Source organism: Tenebrio molitor, chromosome 5 (assembly GCF_963966145.1).
Source record: "Tenebrio molitor chromosome 5, icTenMoli1.1, whole genome shotgun sequence".
Lineage (NCBI taxonomy): Eukaryota > Metazoa > Arthropoda > Insecta > Coleoptera > Tenebrionidae > Tenebrio > Tenebrio molitor.
Window position 1 is genome coordinate 7,124,997 of NC_091050.1, and position 19,395 is coordinate 7,144,391.

Genomic DNA, 19,395 nt, shown 5'->3' on the forward strand with positions numbered 1-19,395 from the left:
AGTTGTGAATAATAAAAAAGTGAAACCTATAATAATAAAAAGTCAAAATGCGGAGGCGAGACGCCGGTAATTATGTTGATAAGCACTGCACTATTACTTGATAGTATTATCCGTAATAGTGTATGTACTCCGGCAAAATTGCCGTGCCGCCGGGTGGAGGTGGGATAGGAGAATAACTAAAATTTAGAAAAATGTTTCCACTCAGTTTCATAGATGAACCTTTAACCCGGCTAAAAGTGATATGATAAATAACAAAACGTGACCAGTTGAGATGTACTAGGGTGGTTCATTATTTAACATTCAACATTAATCGATAAATAGAAATCTACTTATCCATAAGTAGAGTGCAGATCTCTGGCATTTTGCTTATTTGTCTGTAATGTATTTAGCTACTTTTGAGGCACATTTTATTTTGCTTTTTTTGCTTAAAATGCTCTTTTTATCCATAAAAGATAATTTTAGCTTTGTTTGCTTAATTGGGCGCTTTAATGCTTTTTATTTGCTTTTTTTACGAGATTTTCAAATTTTTATCACAACACTGGCGACAGTGCCTAGGGTTGAGCTTTACTGGTTTGGCGATAGTTGGCGTTGGTGACTCCTGAGAATCTGGAGCAATACTTAGTAGTAAACTGTTTCCATCAAGTAGAATCGATGCCCTCAGAAAACATGGCCTCTGGTTTTTAAATATTTTTTTATTTTATTATATTTTTTCTTAGGGCGTTTTTGTTTTGTTCCTATATTTTATTTAGATAGTTATTTGGATTATTAAAAACTCTATTGCAATAATAATGTTACGTTCCTTTTTAGACCTCTGATGATAACTATTTATACTAATAAGTTAGTATGTAATAATAATTGCACCACAAGCAAGGATTATGTTTGAATTTTTGTTTTACATATAAATTCTTTTTTAAAGTGTGTTTTGTAGATAGTTGTATGATGGCTGTTTCGTTTTAGGAAATAATAATTTTCAATATGGAAGGGTGTTTTATTATGTTTACATGTTTTTTTTTCCTGCTTTTTTGCCTCTAATTGGTGCTTTTTGCCTCTTTTTGGTACTTTTTTGCTTATTTTTAATGCTTATTATAGGCGCTTTTTTTGAAAATTAAATGCTTTTTTTATCCGCGCTGTATCCATAAGTGATTATTTATGGACAGTAACATATGTGAAATTTGATTGGTACTTCTTATATCTGTCAATGTTATTTCTCATTTTATTTTTTTTCTAAAAATGAATAAAATCAAGATGTGATTGTATGCAGTAATAATAATACGTAATGATAATACTTAATAACACTTTATTAAAGGAGATAAAAATTTCTTACATAATTTAAAAATTAAGAAAACAAAATTAAAAATTAATAACAATGTTTTCCTATGCTTTTAAAATTCTATTCACATGTAAGTATGTATATTTAGTACGTAATATGAAGACAATATTACGTACGAACATTCTAATATAATATAAATCTTACAAATACACGTAATTAGGAATCTTAAACTTAAAAATTCACCGCCATGTTTAATTTCGCAGCTCAACATTTTATCGGCTTTGGTTAAAATTTCATCAATATAACAGAGGAGAATTAATTCCTCATCAAAACGCGGATGCCAGAAAACCACTCAAAATATTATAATTCCACATTCATGACTGAATAGTTATAAAAAATACAATGTTGTTTTTCCTTTAGGTATATTAATTTAAAGACCATAGGTCATTTCGTAAACCCACCCGCAAAAATTGTCATTCTGCAGTAGATCAGTCTCATCTTGTACAGAATTAGTTCTAAATATTGAGGCAAATGTTGCCATCATCAACCAGGAGCTTCTTGAAAGATTTGTTACGATGGTTAGTTAGGTTCTTCACTTTCACTGCCAAAATATGGAGATCCACCTCAGCCAAAGAAGTTGTAACAGTTTTTTGGGATTTCGACGGAGTGTATTACGCTAAATTAATTTCCAAAGTAGATCTTGCAATCAAGAAAAAATAAGGAAAAGGGAAGTGAAGTGTGCTGCTCCGTCAGGACTACGCTTCGGCTAACGAGAATTGCATTTCCATAGCTTGTATCCACCACAACGGCGATTTCAAAACATTGGGGTAACTTCCTATTCACCAGATTCAAAATCTAACGAAAATTGAAAGTGGTTTCGTGGTATTTGTATTTCTGACGATAAAGCAAGGATGATGGAGGTAAATCAGTGATTCAAAGGACAAGGAAGTTTTTTCTAAGTGCTGTACAACACACCGGCGTCTTTGCATCAAATGAATTAGTATCATCAGTAACAATGTTAAAAATACAGTTATTTCAATTTTCCTAGTATTTTGTGCCTGTTAAGAACCATATTGAAAAACTACCCTATGATTCACAATATTTATAATTAAGAAAATATTTAAATGTAATTATTCCTAAGTAGAATACACGTTAAAATTGACATTGTTCTCTTTGAGTGGACAATTTCTAGTTTCACCTAGTGTATAAACACCGTGTTAACTTTAATAAATGAGACGTATGCAAAGGGCCGCTTCTGCAAACATCCCTGTACAAAGCGATACGACAAACACATAGGAATAACTCAACAGATCAAACGGTCGGTTAAATGTTAACGACAGCAACGGATATTAATTAATGGTGTGCGTAATTATGACAATGTTCTGTTAAAGTTCCATATGCTAAGCTCACACTAAACAGGCTTTGCTGATGCCGAATATCTTCAGCTTCTTTAATCCACTATACCTAAAGATCATTTACATTTTGCAAGCAAGCACGCTCGGCGTCTTTCATTTCGTAATGCCATGTCTTTTCATCATCGCTTTTAATAGAGTAAGTTAGTAGTTGAATTTAAATTTCGCTGGAAAAATGGATTAAGAGAGTGTTAACACATACAAGTATCAACCGACGAGTTTATTATTACGTTGTTCGTCATGTACTTATCTATGCATCACATTGTAAATTCAGAATGATCAATAATCAAATGATGCGCCACCCTATAACACTTTTTTCAAGCGTGTAATTTGTTTACTTGTTTCAACAGTGGAATAAAATCAACTGAGTGGGAATTTATTGTATCAACCACCTTAATACCTGTCAATTACTGAAATTGCTTCACCCACGCTTAGAAAATTCCGTTGAATATTCACCTTTATATTCCTAATGAATCTTTCTTTGTGAGAAACGTAAGACGTACGTAACGTTAGACATCTTTTTGACATCAAAATCATGTTCTGGCAAATTTCCATGTGTATGTAATATGCGAATAAACAACATAAAACAGCTTTTAGCAAAGTTGTATAGGTGGTTGCATCAAAAGAAGTCACAAATTAATAAGCTTGCTTGGAAGTCTGGACTCTGCCTAATTCGACGATCAATTAGGTACCTACTGCTTTCAAATCAGTAGTCGATACGTAAAGTGATATCTTAATAAATTTCGCAACTGAATATTGAGAGACATCTAATTAGTAGATAAATATTACATTTGCCATTTGATAATCAGATTAGTTACAGTTTAAAGTGTACAATTTGTTCAACATATGTTAACAATAAACGATCTTGAACAAACAGTTTCAATGACTGAGTCTCACAAATGGCTAGTGACAATATTTTACGTAAATGAATGTAAGTTCACCGTTGATGCTTACTTTAAAAACTGTATTCATTACTTTAATACATACTGCAAACATGTTCCTTGTTTATATTCTTACTGCTAAATTGACAATTAACGAATGGCTAACTCAAAAACATTTCTTCATTTCATTTAAGATTTAGGACTGTTCGTACTAAAATAAATCCAGCATATTTCAAGAATTAACGCTTAATATTTAGTCGCCCAAACATGAATAAATAATAAAATTTGGTATTTTTAAAAATTATTTGTTTTCTAGGAGTCTTAAAGAATTAATAAATGACTCTAGGAGGCTCATTCATTGGTCTAAATCGTGATTTTTGTTTATGCTAAATTTTAATACGTATGAACGTAGAAAGATGATCTTGTTTATAAATTTTAATACATCTTATAAAATAGATAGTGTCATATTGAATAAAAATTGACGTCGATGGTAATGTTTTATGTAACAAAACTGAAAATTTGTTGTTGCTAGCCAAATTGCTAGAGAATGTTTCAAAATAATTATGACAGATAAATATTACGCTGTATCGTAGCAGCTTGATAATCTATTCTATATCGTTATTTTCATTTCCACACTAGTTGTGAAACTAGTATGGAACAACCAAAAATAGTAGACAATTTACTACATTTTATGTTTGTTTAAATGGGCACATTTAAGATTAGGAACAGAAAAAATATATTAACGATTTACAATAATTATAAAATCAAGTGACATATTTGTTAATGAATCTATAAATATTTTTTTTCACTACTAGTCTCAGAAGGCGTCATTATTGACTCTCGAACCGACCTCAGAAGTAGAATTTCTCTCCCAAGGTTAATAATAATTTTCATTATTAACCAAGGTCAATAATGAACAGCCGTCACCTAGCAACGAAAGATTTTCTTTGATTTTATTGGTTAACGTAGACAGACGATTTTCAATTTTCATAGCAACCGTTGAAAAATGAGAACTCGGATCGTCGCATCGGACAAACAAATTTAATTAATAATTATTATTAGAAAGAGTTTTAACGGATCTAGTAGTGAAAAAAAAAAATATATACACCACGCTAGAGAAGACAATTTTAAGCCTCGCTTCTTTATTCCCCTCGAAGCTTCGCTTCTCGGCTTAAAAAAATGTCTTCTCTACCTTGGCGTATAACATACTATTGTATGAATTAATGCGTCTCTAAATTTTAGTGCACACATTGCTGTTAATCATAAAATAAGATAAACGAATCTGCGAAATCTGGCAAACAATTCTAGATGATTTAAATATGAAAATTGTTATTGCAAGTATGAAGAAATAACAAATTAATAAATCATTAAATTTTTTAGCAACGTTCAGACACCAAACGGTTGACCTACACCGCATGTCATCTCTCATATTTTGTTTAAACAATCCACATTTATTATCTAATTTAAATTTAGTAGATAAATGTGCGATGTCTCCCTGTTCTGGTCGTTACCACCGAGCAACGAGCGGGGCAACGACTGAGTATGGTCTAGCTAGCCAGACTACCTTGAGATCGTAACATTCCATCTAAAGGCCGCATAATAACAAAATCAAAAAACGTGTACTACAACGTGAAGGTGTGTTTACTCTGCAACGTTATAAACAAACTAATTTAACTTTATACCAATTTATGTAAATTAGGATAGTGGCGAAGGCGTGTCTACCCGCCGACCGGCGGTCTAGAAAAATTTTTGAATGCAGTAGTTTTGAGATAGTTGCAAGATGAGTTGTTTTTTAGTTGTTCATTCTATAGTAACGTATTCATATCAATAACCGGCTCCTAAAGATCATTCCTCGATGGCACACCTTGTGCGTAATTTGAGTCATCTAATTAAAATGTCACGCCAGAAAATAACACTTGGAACAGAAAATTTTCCTATAGTAAACAATAAATATCTCATTAGCATAAATAGGAACTTCTAAAAGTTCAGCGAAAAGATCCAATAATGCAAATTTACGCTGAACGTCTAAAAAGCTGTGGTATAATATCATTGTCGACATTGGCGGGTTGCGAATTGGACACCCCTGAAACGCGAACGATTGGAATAGCTCTGCGGGTTCTTCGACACTCTGGAGCCCATTTTCCTGTAAACCTTGAAGAACCAGCAACCGGGCACGAGTAACGGAAGTTTAGGCATTTATGATACTCCTTTCGAAGGTGTAATAAAGAAGGCATTAAGTCAGGACGACTGCCTTCGTCGGTGAAATTTGTCAAGGACACTCCTTAATCCTGTTAATCTGAAGAACATGTAGGCGCCACTTGTTCCGCGACTTTTACTGCAAATTACTCTGCTTGAAATTACACTGCCATTACGAGACGAACCTTAATTAGAAAATGTATACCTAAACACCAACCGCGAAGCTTTTAACCCGTTATGATGAATGCCAAACTGAAGTATCCTGTTTACTTCTTGCAAACATGTGAGGGATATCTACTTTGTCTAATTGTGGCCTCTTATTGCTCGAAAGTCAACAAACGAGCTCTTCGAATCCTGTCTTCAAACTGGACCGCCGGAAATCGCAAAGAGAAAACCAGACGCAAACACTTCAAACAACGACGGTCCCGTGGGCACTATTCATAAAAAATAAACGAAACAAACGACTCAAGTTAAAATATTCATTTTATTTAAATGTCTCGTCAGTTCTTCGCCAAAAACTCGAGAATAAATGTTTTCAAAAGTTTTAAGAGAGAACATTCATTCGTTGAAAATGAAAGTTGTTTGCAGTGGGATTTCGACCAGTGTTCTAAAAATTTCCAGTTGGAAACCTAAAGAGGCTCCAACATTGGGATTACTCCCAGAAGGGCCGACTTTGAAGCTTGTCCAACAAAGCTGCATATATTCCATTTATTTTCTCCTCTTTTGTCGAATTCGAATTTACTTAAAATATAAACCAAACAACGCACCCGCCGTATTTACTCATTTATGCAAGAATTTAATGCGTACGTTGGCTGTCTGGACCCTCGAGAAAAGGCGACTGAAAATGCAATTACAATTAGTTAGCTCAGGTGAAATTCCTATGGAAAATTTACCGTCACACTACATTATTGCAAATTAAAAATGGAAAAAATACCTAAATTGCATCATTACGCTAAAAGTATATTCACGGAAATCACCCAAAACGGCAATCAATACCTGTTGGCGATAAAAATCGAATTAATCAATTTTTACATGTATTATTGTTTTATTCATTATGAATTTATTATTGCCTGTTTTAAATTACAGCGGTAAGATTTCAGATTTATCAGTCTGACCACAATTAAACATGAGCGATATGTCATTTTGTTTGGTTTATTAATTAATTTTTCATTCGTTCGGTTATTATAGAGATAACGGTGTTCAAAAAAAAATGTGGTCAAGTGGTCTGGTGCTTACTTTTGTTTCCGTTAACGCACGGTGTGGTTTCATCAGGTGTCAAATATTTCACCAAATAAAGTGGAAGTGGACGACCATCAATACGTATTTCAGAAACCAATGAAAGAGTTGGGGAAATAATATTATATGTACTGAAAAAAAACATCGATTTGTCGGTTATCACAACAAATGAAGGTATGATCGAAATTAGGGTCGGTATTTGAAGGATTTGTCAACTAAAACGACCACCTACGTTTGGAAAAAAAAAAGATAAAATTATGGTCTGCTCTAGACTAGATTGGAGAAATGGATTCAAACTATTTTAATAAGTTTGAAAAATGTTAATTAAATGTTTTAATGTTATTTAACTTCTTTAGATAAGTCGATTACACCGAAAACTTTTGACTTAATAATATGAAACAAGTAAAATTCTAAATCAAGTAACAGGGGTTAAACAAATAAATTTAAAATTAAATGCTTGTAAATCACCTTGTTTAAACGTTTTTACTGCCAAATGTACATACTATTTATATTTTTATAAAGTAGAAAGTTGATTTTACAACTAGGTTTTAAACGTTTTACTACTGTTACGTTATTTTGCCAAAAATTAATTCTGATTTTTTATTTGTTGATCTTTTATGATATCTTTTTGCAAATTTAATATAATTTTGGATAATATAAACATTTGTTTTTAACAGGTAGGGCAGATTATTCATTTTACTGATATTGAATATCGGAATATACTTAAAAATATCATGAAAAACAAAATAAATCTGTTGTAGCAATTAAATGTTTTTTTGTAACAGGGAATCGAGTGATGCATGTTTTGTTTTTTTCAATGAAGAATATTAATACATATTCCCAGGTAGAAAAATAAAAATAATTCATTAAATTTCCGGTATCCAAAAATATTGTCGAAAAGAAAAAATAAGGCCATAATTTTGTCTCTAAAACAAGTAAAACTTGCAACTGGTTTAACAAAGTTTGACAAAATCCTTCGAGTTGTGAAAACCTCACAATACAAAGCCCTCTGAGAATACCAAGAAAAATAAATTGGGCTCGCGTATTTAAGTAGACTGTGTCACTTTATGTATATACTTGAATAGGAACAAGTGGCATAACACAATTAAGGTAAGAAAATCGTGTTCCCTTCCACTAAGTCATTCAAAACCCAGGGGGAGCAATCCCGCGTTAAAAGTAACTAAAACTAATTTAATAAGGCAGCCAAATTGATTAAAGCAGATAAATATCGAATATGTCTAGAACCCTTCGCATGTTCCGATTTCATAATCGTATCTTCCATTTCACAAGTGGCTATATCTAAATCTAATTGAATTAGATTAGTCGCGTTTAAACGAATAAAGCAAACGTATATCGCAACAAAATAACGAAATTATTTAATGCGAGAGCGAATTTGACGAGCTTAATAAGGAGACCAACGCACGAGGGTACTCCTCTCACTGTAAGTTGATTTATACCGAATCCTCGGGGAAGCCGTTACCGGCCTAATTTAGAGCAGGTACGAACAAGAATAGGTGGTAACTGAGACCCATGTCGGTTAATGGCCACCTACGGCTATTTGCATATACGAAAATTCGTCAATAATGGACGAATAAAGCCTCTTAGAGAGGTGAGAGTCCGTTCTGACGTAGCCAAACTATTAAATCAAGCGAGTTGTCTGTAACACGAGCCCCAAATTAAATCAGAACCAACCACCGAACAAGACTTAACGTTTCGGCCATTGTTTGAGCTCGGCCAGTCATAATTATTAATTTATTTCGAAGCAACATGGAATTACACTTCGGATTTAAAAAGGGACCCACCCAGGAACCGGACGCAATGCATTTATATCAATAATCACGTCAAGGTGGAACGGAGTTCGTTCTAACTGGAACATTGTTACTTGACAACTCCTGGGGAAAATTTGTGGGATTCGGGACAACGGTCATGTGAGGAAATCGTGTTTTATCAAAATCGTTTTTCTCAATTAAATCTGCCGATTAGCAAAGTAGAATAAATTCCGGGAGTTTACGATGTAATTCCGGATGTGCAGCGCCAAGAACAGCAACCGAAGTTAAACTCGTTACGTTAACTTGTGAATACAAAGTGAACTTTTCCTTTGCACTGAGATTAAACTATTCAAAGCAAAAACTAACATTTTATAAACCCCCCTAACCACCCGCTAAAAATTCAAAGAAAACAGTTTTTGCAAGAACAAAAAACACACTATAATACTTGATTATTATAATAAAAGCACAACTTTCTCTTAAATATGTATATAATAAATTATGGAGCAAACATCGTAAATTATTTATATCTATATGTTCTTTAAGGAAAAACTTAACACACGATCCACACCTACTTGAAATCGTGGAATTATTTGACAATTACAGTAAATTCTATTTTTTCAGAAGCATTTGGGACAAACATCTGTTACCTGGAGAGTCATTTTATCTTTTCAAATATGCTTTTATACAAATAAATCAGATTTCAAAGAACACATTCAAGTGGAGCAAAGAGATTGCAACACATGGAAAAGTTTCTCTATTGATCGCCAAGAAAATGTTATCCATGATGAAAATTGTCTCTATAGGTACAAAAGCAGAAAAAACAGGATGTGGCTACAAACATTACATAAAGTTATCTGGGAGTTTCTCCACCAGAAACAGCAGGGCAATTTAGAGACCCTCGAAGATCTTTGTGTTTTTATTATAATCGTTCTATAAACTTATATAAATAAATTTTAACATAAATCCCTTTTTTATCCATTTACTTATTGGATTTTAAATTGACTCCCTTCAAAGAGAGATGCCTTATCATTCTATGGTGTCTCAGGAAAGACTAAATAGATTGGCTAAATATCAACGATGATATGGAGCGGAAAGTCGACTGGTCAGAAATTATACAAGGATATGAAGAAATGTTCCACTGTCTTTAGAAGGACCTCCGATATGTAAATGGCTCTGGCTCTAGTTCACCCCTGCTAAACCCTCCTGAAACAATTCTCCGCAAACATGTTGAGAAATTTAATCAGAAAATTAAAACCAAACAGAGTGTTATCCAAAGAATTACTTCGGGTTTTAAAAATAAGACAACAAGAATTTTTTCCGTCGAGTTCATTTGGGTAATTGTTTAAGTCACCAGGTTACAAAAGAAGCGAGAGCAAACAAAGTACCGAAAACTTGGTTGAGTTTTTTACAAAGTAAATATTCCTTCTGTCATCTAGTTGATTTAATAACTTTATCCTCCTTCCTTAAAGTACATATTTGCCGTCGACTCTAATTCCGTTCTACTAAATTACGCTACAGTACTAATTTTTTTATGAGTCCTTGACGCGAGGTCGATCTTTTGCAGTTCCCTCCTGGAGTAGATTCTGGTAATTGTTTTCGTGCGTGGGAGTTATAAGGTTCATAGAACAATATATCCAACAAGACAAAAGCGCGTGCAGAGTAATTGATCATATAAACACGCAAATGGAATTAACCACAACAAATACTTAATGTAATAATTACCATTCATCAGAAATCAACTCTAAAAATATGTTACGTTCTCGTTCGCAAAAATGTTGTGATCTTCCCACGCGAGCTTCGTTTCAGTTATTAAAAATAAAATGGAGCATTTTCCTAATAAAGAGAACTGGAGAAAGGCAGGTATTGCTAAACAAATTATTGTTTTCCCTAAAAAAACGTCTGCAGTTTTGTGTAAAAACTAGACGCTTTGTCGACGTTGAATTTTTAGTGCATTTCAGCTTGGCTGCTAAGATCGGAGCAATAAAACATTGAAAGATAAAATAGTGGTCCCACTGCTATACAAAAGCGTAGAGCAAAACGCCATATTCAGTAAAACACGTACGTTTAATTGCACTACAAATCTTTAGCGGTTCTTCTTTGCTTCCTTCCAATTTATTCAGCTTTGAACCTCTAGTATCCTACATTACGATAAATCTTATTTGTGTGGAAACCAGTCCTCACGTGCTCCACAACTTCTTTTGGTACAATTTGTATTTTGATTGTCTTTGCATGTTATCGAAGTAAGGTCCACATGTGTGTGGACAGCGTTTTTATTGTGACGGGCGAAATGATGACGTGCTGAAACACGATACGCCACCTGCATTCGTAATTGCTAAGAAATTTGTGATAAAACAAAAATGCAACGACTCTTTGGGAACTCTCGAATTAAATTCGTAACAAAAGAAAATTGCAATGAAAGAGCGATGTCAAAGAAACTGTCCAACAATTGCTAATCCTTTTACGTTAATCAAAAACATTGAAATAAATTTTGCTCGCTGCAACATTCGAGAGGTCCAATTTAAAACGTAAAATGAAGGCCAAGGCAAAAGTAAAACAACTTTATTTAATTCTGAGCATATTGAGGCGTACCTTTACTTGAGTTCACAATGAAATGGACGTTGTGCTTTATGTTATATGTTGTATAACGCCGATAGAGGTAAGTCCTATTGTCCAAACGTCAACACATTTCACATTCACCGTTATCTCTTTTCAATAATAGTTTACTGTTAGAACAAAAATTATCAAACAATATTGGCCGATGCTGTTTCGAAGCAAAACAACGCACATCATCTCAACTCTGACTCATAGTTTGCCGAATGAATAATAATTTTTGTGGTAATGTATCTCGTCTATTTGATTAAATAATTCTATATATTTCAGACAGGTGTAGATAATAACGTTTAGAGATACTTACAGAAAATACTGAATAAAGTGTATATGTAAACAATAAAAATATTCAAAGATCTGTCTAATAATAGATTATTTACACTAAAAATTTTCGAGGAATGTTGTCAGTTCAATTCCTGCATGAAACGTATGAAAAATGTTTTTTTTTTTAAGTAACGTATGAACACTTTAATTGTAAAGTAACTGTAAAAAGAGTAAATTAACCGTGCGTACTACCGCACTCCCCCAGAAATTTACAACATCCGTCGGTAAATCACAGCTACCTTAACCTAAATTGAAAGGTAAAGGTGTGTTTTACAGGGAAGCCGAAAATTTCATTTGTTAAACAGCCCTGCCCCAGAGAACCCTTTATGCTGGCTTATCATCAACTTCCCAATTAAGATATTCACGTCAAAAGTCATACTTTGAACAAACATGTTTTTGTTGTAAAAAAATTTCATAAAACTAGACCAATTTTCAAACAACGCTATTAAGTAATTTTTAATGTACATTTTGATCTAATTATTACATATTATACACAACGGCTTCCTGAAATTTGTTTATTAAGAAAATTATCCGTCAAATTTGTTTAGTTTCTCCTTGATTTTAAAACGTTGCATTGCATCGTCTATTTCCTTCCACAATAAACATTTTCTCTACTAGAAAATTGCATTCAACATTTTCAACGAACCTTCTAGTATGTGTGGCATAAATCGTTATTCTATTTAGAACAAGTTTCGTTGTTCACTAATTGACACTCGAAAGAGTCTGCACTACTAATTTAACGTCACTCCATATCACAGGGATTTTCGATTTATTTTCTCCAGTTAGGAAACGTCAACACTATACAAACACGATGTAAATTAATTCAAGACTCGATCATGGTCTATTAATTTGGAGTATCATTCACAGAACTTGATAGCTTACAAATTATTTGCAAACGTCGATGGACTCGTAGCTTTACCAGTTACTATTCCAATTATTAGAACTTTGTCAAGTCAGGACCCCGAAGCACTTTCAGATACTAAGAACCATATGTTCTGATAAGTAGATAAATGAAAAATCTTTACAAAAGCTTTCACGAATGTAATTAATGATAACCGAGCAATTTCAGTTTTCCTTTGACAAAAGAACAAATTCCTTGTGATTCCTCCCACATAGACATTTCTATTAATTATGACATTTGTTGTTTTTCCATCATTTCTCAAAAAAGTCTGCGTGTGCGGATATCTTTGTAGTTATTATTTTCATTATTTGAACTATTTTTGCGATTTATCGATTCAACGAAGAAGTAATTTATTATAGAAATTGCCAATCTAATTCGGGAGAGCTGTATATTGCATAATTTTGCATTAATTTGAATGTGAATGCAGGTGATTGACAAAAAAGGAAAGAATAAGTTTGTCGATTTTTTTTTACCTTTTGTAAATTGAATATTGCACAAGTGTAAAGTTTTTTAAATTGTAATCTGAATTTTTTGAAGGAGCAGATGTCGTAGATGGTTATTTAAAAATCCAAATTAAGTCAGGGCCTGGCACAAGGTCGATCAAATCTAGATCTGAATCCGATAATCGCTGCCAAAATCAGAGATCGTTACACTCATTTGGCTGTAGCTTTAGATCCCATTGTCCCGGCGACAAACTCGCGCCGCATAAATCGAAAACGGTCCGAGATAGTTTCGGGATGATGACGATGATCAAAATAGAATAGAATCACTTTTGCTCAAGCCGAAAATGAAATTTCTCAGTCGAGGTCAAGAGTTGCTGTCTCCTGGATAACAGCGTCGAATTTCCTCTTTTGCATGTGCTTTTCCGCCAGGAAGCTGACCTAATTTCTTCGAGTGAAAAAGACAGAGATGGAAGGTGGAAAATGCTTGAGTGTACGCGGTCCTGGCTCTAACCCATTAAATCAGGTGCCCTTCATTACCGCAAACGCCGACGGTTTGCGGTCCTCATTGCGGCCCCTTCCATCACCCTGCTCTAATTTTTACCACCTAACCCTTCATTTCCACAAATTAATTTGGGCAAGTCATTTTCAGTTAGACAAACTGACCAGATTTTCCGTAATGAACGCTTCCTATTATTCCAATGGAGCGTCTCGTTCTAGGAAACTACGCAAACATCTCTGGTTTCTCTCCTGTATAATCGTTTTCATAATAAGCCATATTTTTTAAACACTCGCAAATTGGAACTCGTCAGTAATTGCTAGATATTGGAGGGCATAATCTAAAATATAAATGTCAAGAGAAAGTTCAAATGAACTTGATTATTGATTATTACTCTCATCAATAACAACAAGAAAAAGGGAACTAAAAAATAGAACCATGCAAAATCGCTAATTAAAATATTAAATTCTGCATTTGAGTGAATTGAGTTAAGGATTTCAGAAGTTGAGAATTTGCGCGATGCACTTTAAACATGTAAATATTTATTTTCGGGAAGAATTAATATTTGTCTTCACTTTCAGGAATATTTTCTGCGAGGGTGTCCCATTTATTCAAAATTATTCGGCTTATTCATAATTCTGGTGGGGGGGCAAACCCATCAATATATTTACATCCGCCTTCTTTATTGCAAAAGCACCCTCAACATTTTTTTTACCGAACTTTAAGAGCCAGTAGGATAATTTAATTTCTCAGAAAACGGTGAACCCATTACTCGTTGATGTACGCATTGGAAAATAAATTAAATAAAAATTTGAATGATTAATGAATTTGAAAAAGTGCTTCATTTTTCATCAAAACTTGGAATATGAAATATGCTTGCAACTTAAATCTTTAATCACAAATCAGTAATGTAATACATCTCCGTTATTTATGACTGATATTCTAGGAAAGCAAGTCCAGAAGTGCAACTGATATCAATTTATTTTATGGCAGATAATACTGGCAGTACTCTTTACTAAGTTCAGGGATCAAAAGATAACTAATTACTGGTTGGTCTCTCGGTTTGTTTCAACTACAATTCTTTTCTTGTTGGTAATTAAGTGGAAATCTTGTATCTTGAAGAGTCTCCAGTGCAGCATAAAACTATGTAAAGCAAACGGGGTTCGTTTGGTGTATTAATTAGGACGTCATAAAGTGTCCAGTGAAAGAAATCTTAATCGAGACGAGAAATTCGGATAATTATGGGAATTGACAAAAGATCAGATAATTCTTTCACCCAAATGCAAATTTGAATTTTTTGCAAGGTCGCTTTGAACGACAAAAAGAGAGGTCTAATTAAACCCTTAAATTACATTAGAGACCAACGACAGGCAGAATCTGTCAGGAATGAATTAGATAAGTCGTAAATAACATCCCTTGTTAGCGTACACAACCAAGATTGCAACTAATTAAATTTTTCTCTGACACCCCCACAACAAACTTTCACTACATGAAGTGACAGAATTTTATTTTGATAACTAATTAAACCCGGTGGTGGGTAAAAACGCAACCCTAGTTATTTTACTTTTACTGGCCACGTTTATTTTAACGACGTGAGCTCGTAGATGAGATAAAACGAGGATCTCTATGTGTTCATCTCTCGCAAACACTCTGCAAACAAAGTTAAATGAATATGAAAATAATTACGCAGCCAGTTTATTGCACGTTGTTTTTCGGAAACCCTCGCAATGCTCGATCAACAATGGGATGTGATAATCAGTACGTACAAAATCCAGGGATATAAGTTGGATTTGCAACACATGGGGCGGGATTTGATGGGAAAAGTTGCTGCAAAACTCTTTCTAATTTCCCTCATATACGTTTCGCTGGACATAGAAAATACAATAGTCTACCCCAAAATTTGTCAATTAAACGCAACTTAAACTGTTGCCATTAAATAAACGGGAGCTTTAATTGCATTCTGAGCCACTTTTATGTGCTCTCACACACTGTTCTTAATGCCAAAACGGCAAGTACGAGTAATGTTTTGATTAGCTCTGCCAGTAAGAACTTTGCGTCAATAAACGATTGAATTAAGTGCAATGCTGGCAGCACATCAACTGTGATGGCGTTTAGTTGTATTACTAGGTTTTCATCACATGTCAAAGGCTATAAACATAATGCGACTCTTACTATCTTTAAACATGAGAAAAATACCAAAAACTTGATAAAGAAAAAAGAAAAAACTGTATACTTTAATAAACATTTGGAACCCAAACACTAATTTTAATGGTACCTCTACATTGTGTGGATTATATGTATGCTGACCAAGTTATATAATTTTGAGGAAGAAAAATGTGAAACCAAGCCTCATCAGAAAAAGGTGATGTCTTGCATATCATGTCAAAATTGGATTCATTGGATTCTTAAGCCAAAGAATATTTGTAACGGTGTAAATGTGAATTTTCTTAGAGTTTTTCTTCAGAACTAAAGTCCTAAAATAAAGGATATTAATTGTGAAGAAGGAAGGAAAAAGATTAGTTGTTAATTCAGATCTCATACTTATTTATTGGGATTAACGACGCACGAAAATGTGTGCATTTCGTTGAACAATTTGTTTAAAATTTCCATCTGGTGTAGCACATCCAGTAGATTTGCCTATAGCTACATTACCAGTATTTAAAAAGCTTGTCTTCCTCAATGCTGTGAAAAAACACAATATTTCTTCTTCTACATACAAAACTGATGATAAATATAATGTTGTCATGAATATTTCCAGTAACCAATTTTATTAATACAACCACTTCGAAAATTGGCCATTGTAATCAATACGTTGTGCTCATCAGTGAAAACAATTTTAGAGAAAATTAATTAACAATAAATGTCAAAATGACTTTATACACGCCAGTGTGTTGATTTAAACATCAACTTGGCGAAAGCAATATTTCAACACTATTAAACAACCTTTTACAGTCACCTCTACTAGGTACATACTTTGTGTAATGTGTGCAAAAAAGTAACAATTTCTCACGAGTGTGAAGAAGTGGTGGCAAGAGAGGAACTTGAATGTCATAATTACACTAGTGAAGAATAGCCCTTTTCGCAAGTGTTAGACACTGCATATACATTCCTACGACCATGTAAATGACTGATGAAGTACAGAGTTATTAAAAATGATTATCCCATCGCAGTTGGCGTTGAATGTGCCACAAGCTTCATAACATGAGTGAGACTAGTATCGCCGATAGGTGGCGATATTGGCGATAGTGGAAACCTGTCTACTAGTTTGTCTAACGTTGCGAGGCTGCGAGCACATCCAAAATTTCTGTGGTTTTCAACGCCAACTGCGACGTGACAATCATTTATAATGAATAACCCTATACAAGAGTTTTTAAATCAATACAGTTTAGGTTAACTTGTCACTTTTCCACGGATATTTCTACACGCTGCGAGCAATTGTCAAATTTGTCATTAAAATCATAATAAATAATAATACGCTCGTTGTTACGTGTGAATTTTAATTGTATTGAAAACATTAAAGTATCCAAAGGAAAAGGATAATTGCTCGAACATAACTCAACAAATTAAATTAGCCATAAATCCCTCTCCTACCGTCAACTACATTATTAATTCTTGTCGTGTGAAGTCACGCATTATCTTGTTGTTATAATAGTATTACAAACTGTTTTACAACAATTAATCTGTTAGGTAAGTAACAACATTGAATTTGTAGAAATAAAGCTAAAAGTCACTTGCAGTTTTGCACAAGAGATTATTAAGCCTTGCGAAAGGGTAGTGTGGGATTTTCCACATCAGTGGCTCCTCTTAGTTTAAATTCACTTAACTGGTGATAATTTAACCGAAATACTTTCATCCATTTTAACGACAAAACTTTTAACAAGTTTATTTTTCAGGTTTTAAAACAGATTCTTATTTTTATTTTGGTAGACCAGCAACGCCAGTAAAATGGAATCAAACGAACAACAACTAAGTACGATTAAGAGAATTCCGCACAAATATGACAACTAATTTGCTTATATTTCGTGAAATAAAAAATACTCTCGAGGCGCCACGTAATAATTAATTAGAATCGATTCTGGGCAGTAAAAAGAGTTGTTTGTGTCTGAGCTTTGCCATTGAATTTTTCAGGTCATTGTGTTTTATTATAATAAAACGTGCAGCTTTTTCGCTTGGTCCCTCATTAACTAAATGAAATTTTCCATTTCATTGCCTAACTATGAGCAATTTTGCGTACGATAGCCATTTATTATTAACATAAAATGGATTTATATTCCACTCAACGTTTCCTGTCTGAGAGTCGAGCTTTAATATTTATTTGACACACTGGTAAACTATAAGGCCAAGTAATCTTTCCCCCATTAATGACTCTAAATTCTTCCTTAAAGATTAATGATCTTTTGTTGTATCTAAACAAGTCTGCATTATGTCCAATAATTAAGTTTGAATGATATATTAATACGCTGGTATCGTTTCCGGTTGGCCATTTTTTTAGGTCATTGATTATGGTATCGCAATGGTGTTATCGATAATTAGAGGATAGCTGTGGCGTTTCGGGTTAATTCAACGATTTGTAATCCTCACTTGTAGCTTTATTGCCAAAATCGAGTGGAATTAACGGGTTAATGTCTTTCTGAACAGGCAGTTAAATTATTTGATCAAGAGGAACTCATTCTACACCATGTAATATGCATTGTCTCACTGCCTGTGGACGCTGCGAATACATAACTCCGTTACCTCATATGAAAAATTGATTATCATTACATTGCACGTGTTCGTCAGCTTAATAACACTCAAATATGACTTCCTAAATATTTTTATTGACGCCCATTACGAAACTAGTACAGTTGACGTGTGTCGCTATCGATTAATTTTCATTGTAGACATCAGGACAACTTGACCTACTACTTTCACCAAGAACCACAATTATTTACAAATTACAAAATAGAAGAACATACTCTCAAAAATAAATAATCGACCTGCAGGACACAATTCTTAACCTAAAAACAGACAATGCTGTCTTACACTTGCTTCTCATCCATTTCAAGCCTAAGGAGATTCAAAAAAGTAGCAACCAGTAATTCAAATTAACATCCTCTTACATGTCGAATAATCGAAGAAGAGAAAGAGTTTACCACATTGTGGTATTTCAGGGAGATATTTAAAAAAATCCATGCAATTTCCGTAAAATTGAAAATTGGAACATTTTTATGTATATATTTTTGGCTTGATTTACCTTTGTTTAATTTATAACTAGCACACTCAATTTAATTTTTTTAAGTCTTTTATTTAGCAATGAATTTTAACCCATTTCTTAATTCAGAACTTAAACAAACATCAGGTTCTATAAATAAGTAATAATAATAAATTATTGTGAGGTTTAATGCTAAGATTACACCAAATTCCTGACTTTCACTTATTTGTATATTTTGACAACTTATTTAATCAACCCACTTTTAAGGATTTTGAACAACTTTGTAACTTAGTAGCAGGAAGGATTACATATCTGCTTCAACTTTGCATTAATTGGTGGAACAAATGGTGACAAGTTAAAAAAGAAAAGATTTCTTTTTTTTATAATTCCACAAACGAATCATTCGTGCAATGCTTTTTAATCTCATTTTTACCATATGTATTATATGTATTAAGCTTTGCAAATTACGAATTCTTATTCTAATTTCATAAACCTCAATAGAGCAATTTTTTTTTAATAGTAGCCAGTGAAACAATCTGCAACTAGTGTCGAATTTGGTCTAACATCCTAGGCCTGCAAGTTTGGGGAGTATCCTTCGACAGCACTACCAATAACTCAATTAAAATGTTAACTTCTTGCTGAGTAGAAATTAGATGTAAAGATTCTGTC

The 19,395-nt window shown here is 33.4% G+C and overlaps 1 protein-coding gene across 3 annotated transcripts in view; it reads right to left on the reverse strand.

Annotated features, from left to right (window-relative positions):
• Window positions 1-19,395, reverse strand: part of Pde9 (phosphodiesterase 9) — a 95,264-nt gene that overhangs the window by 62,558 nt on the left and 13,311 nt on the right. The window lies entirely within an intron of this gene.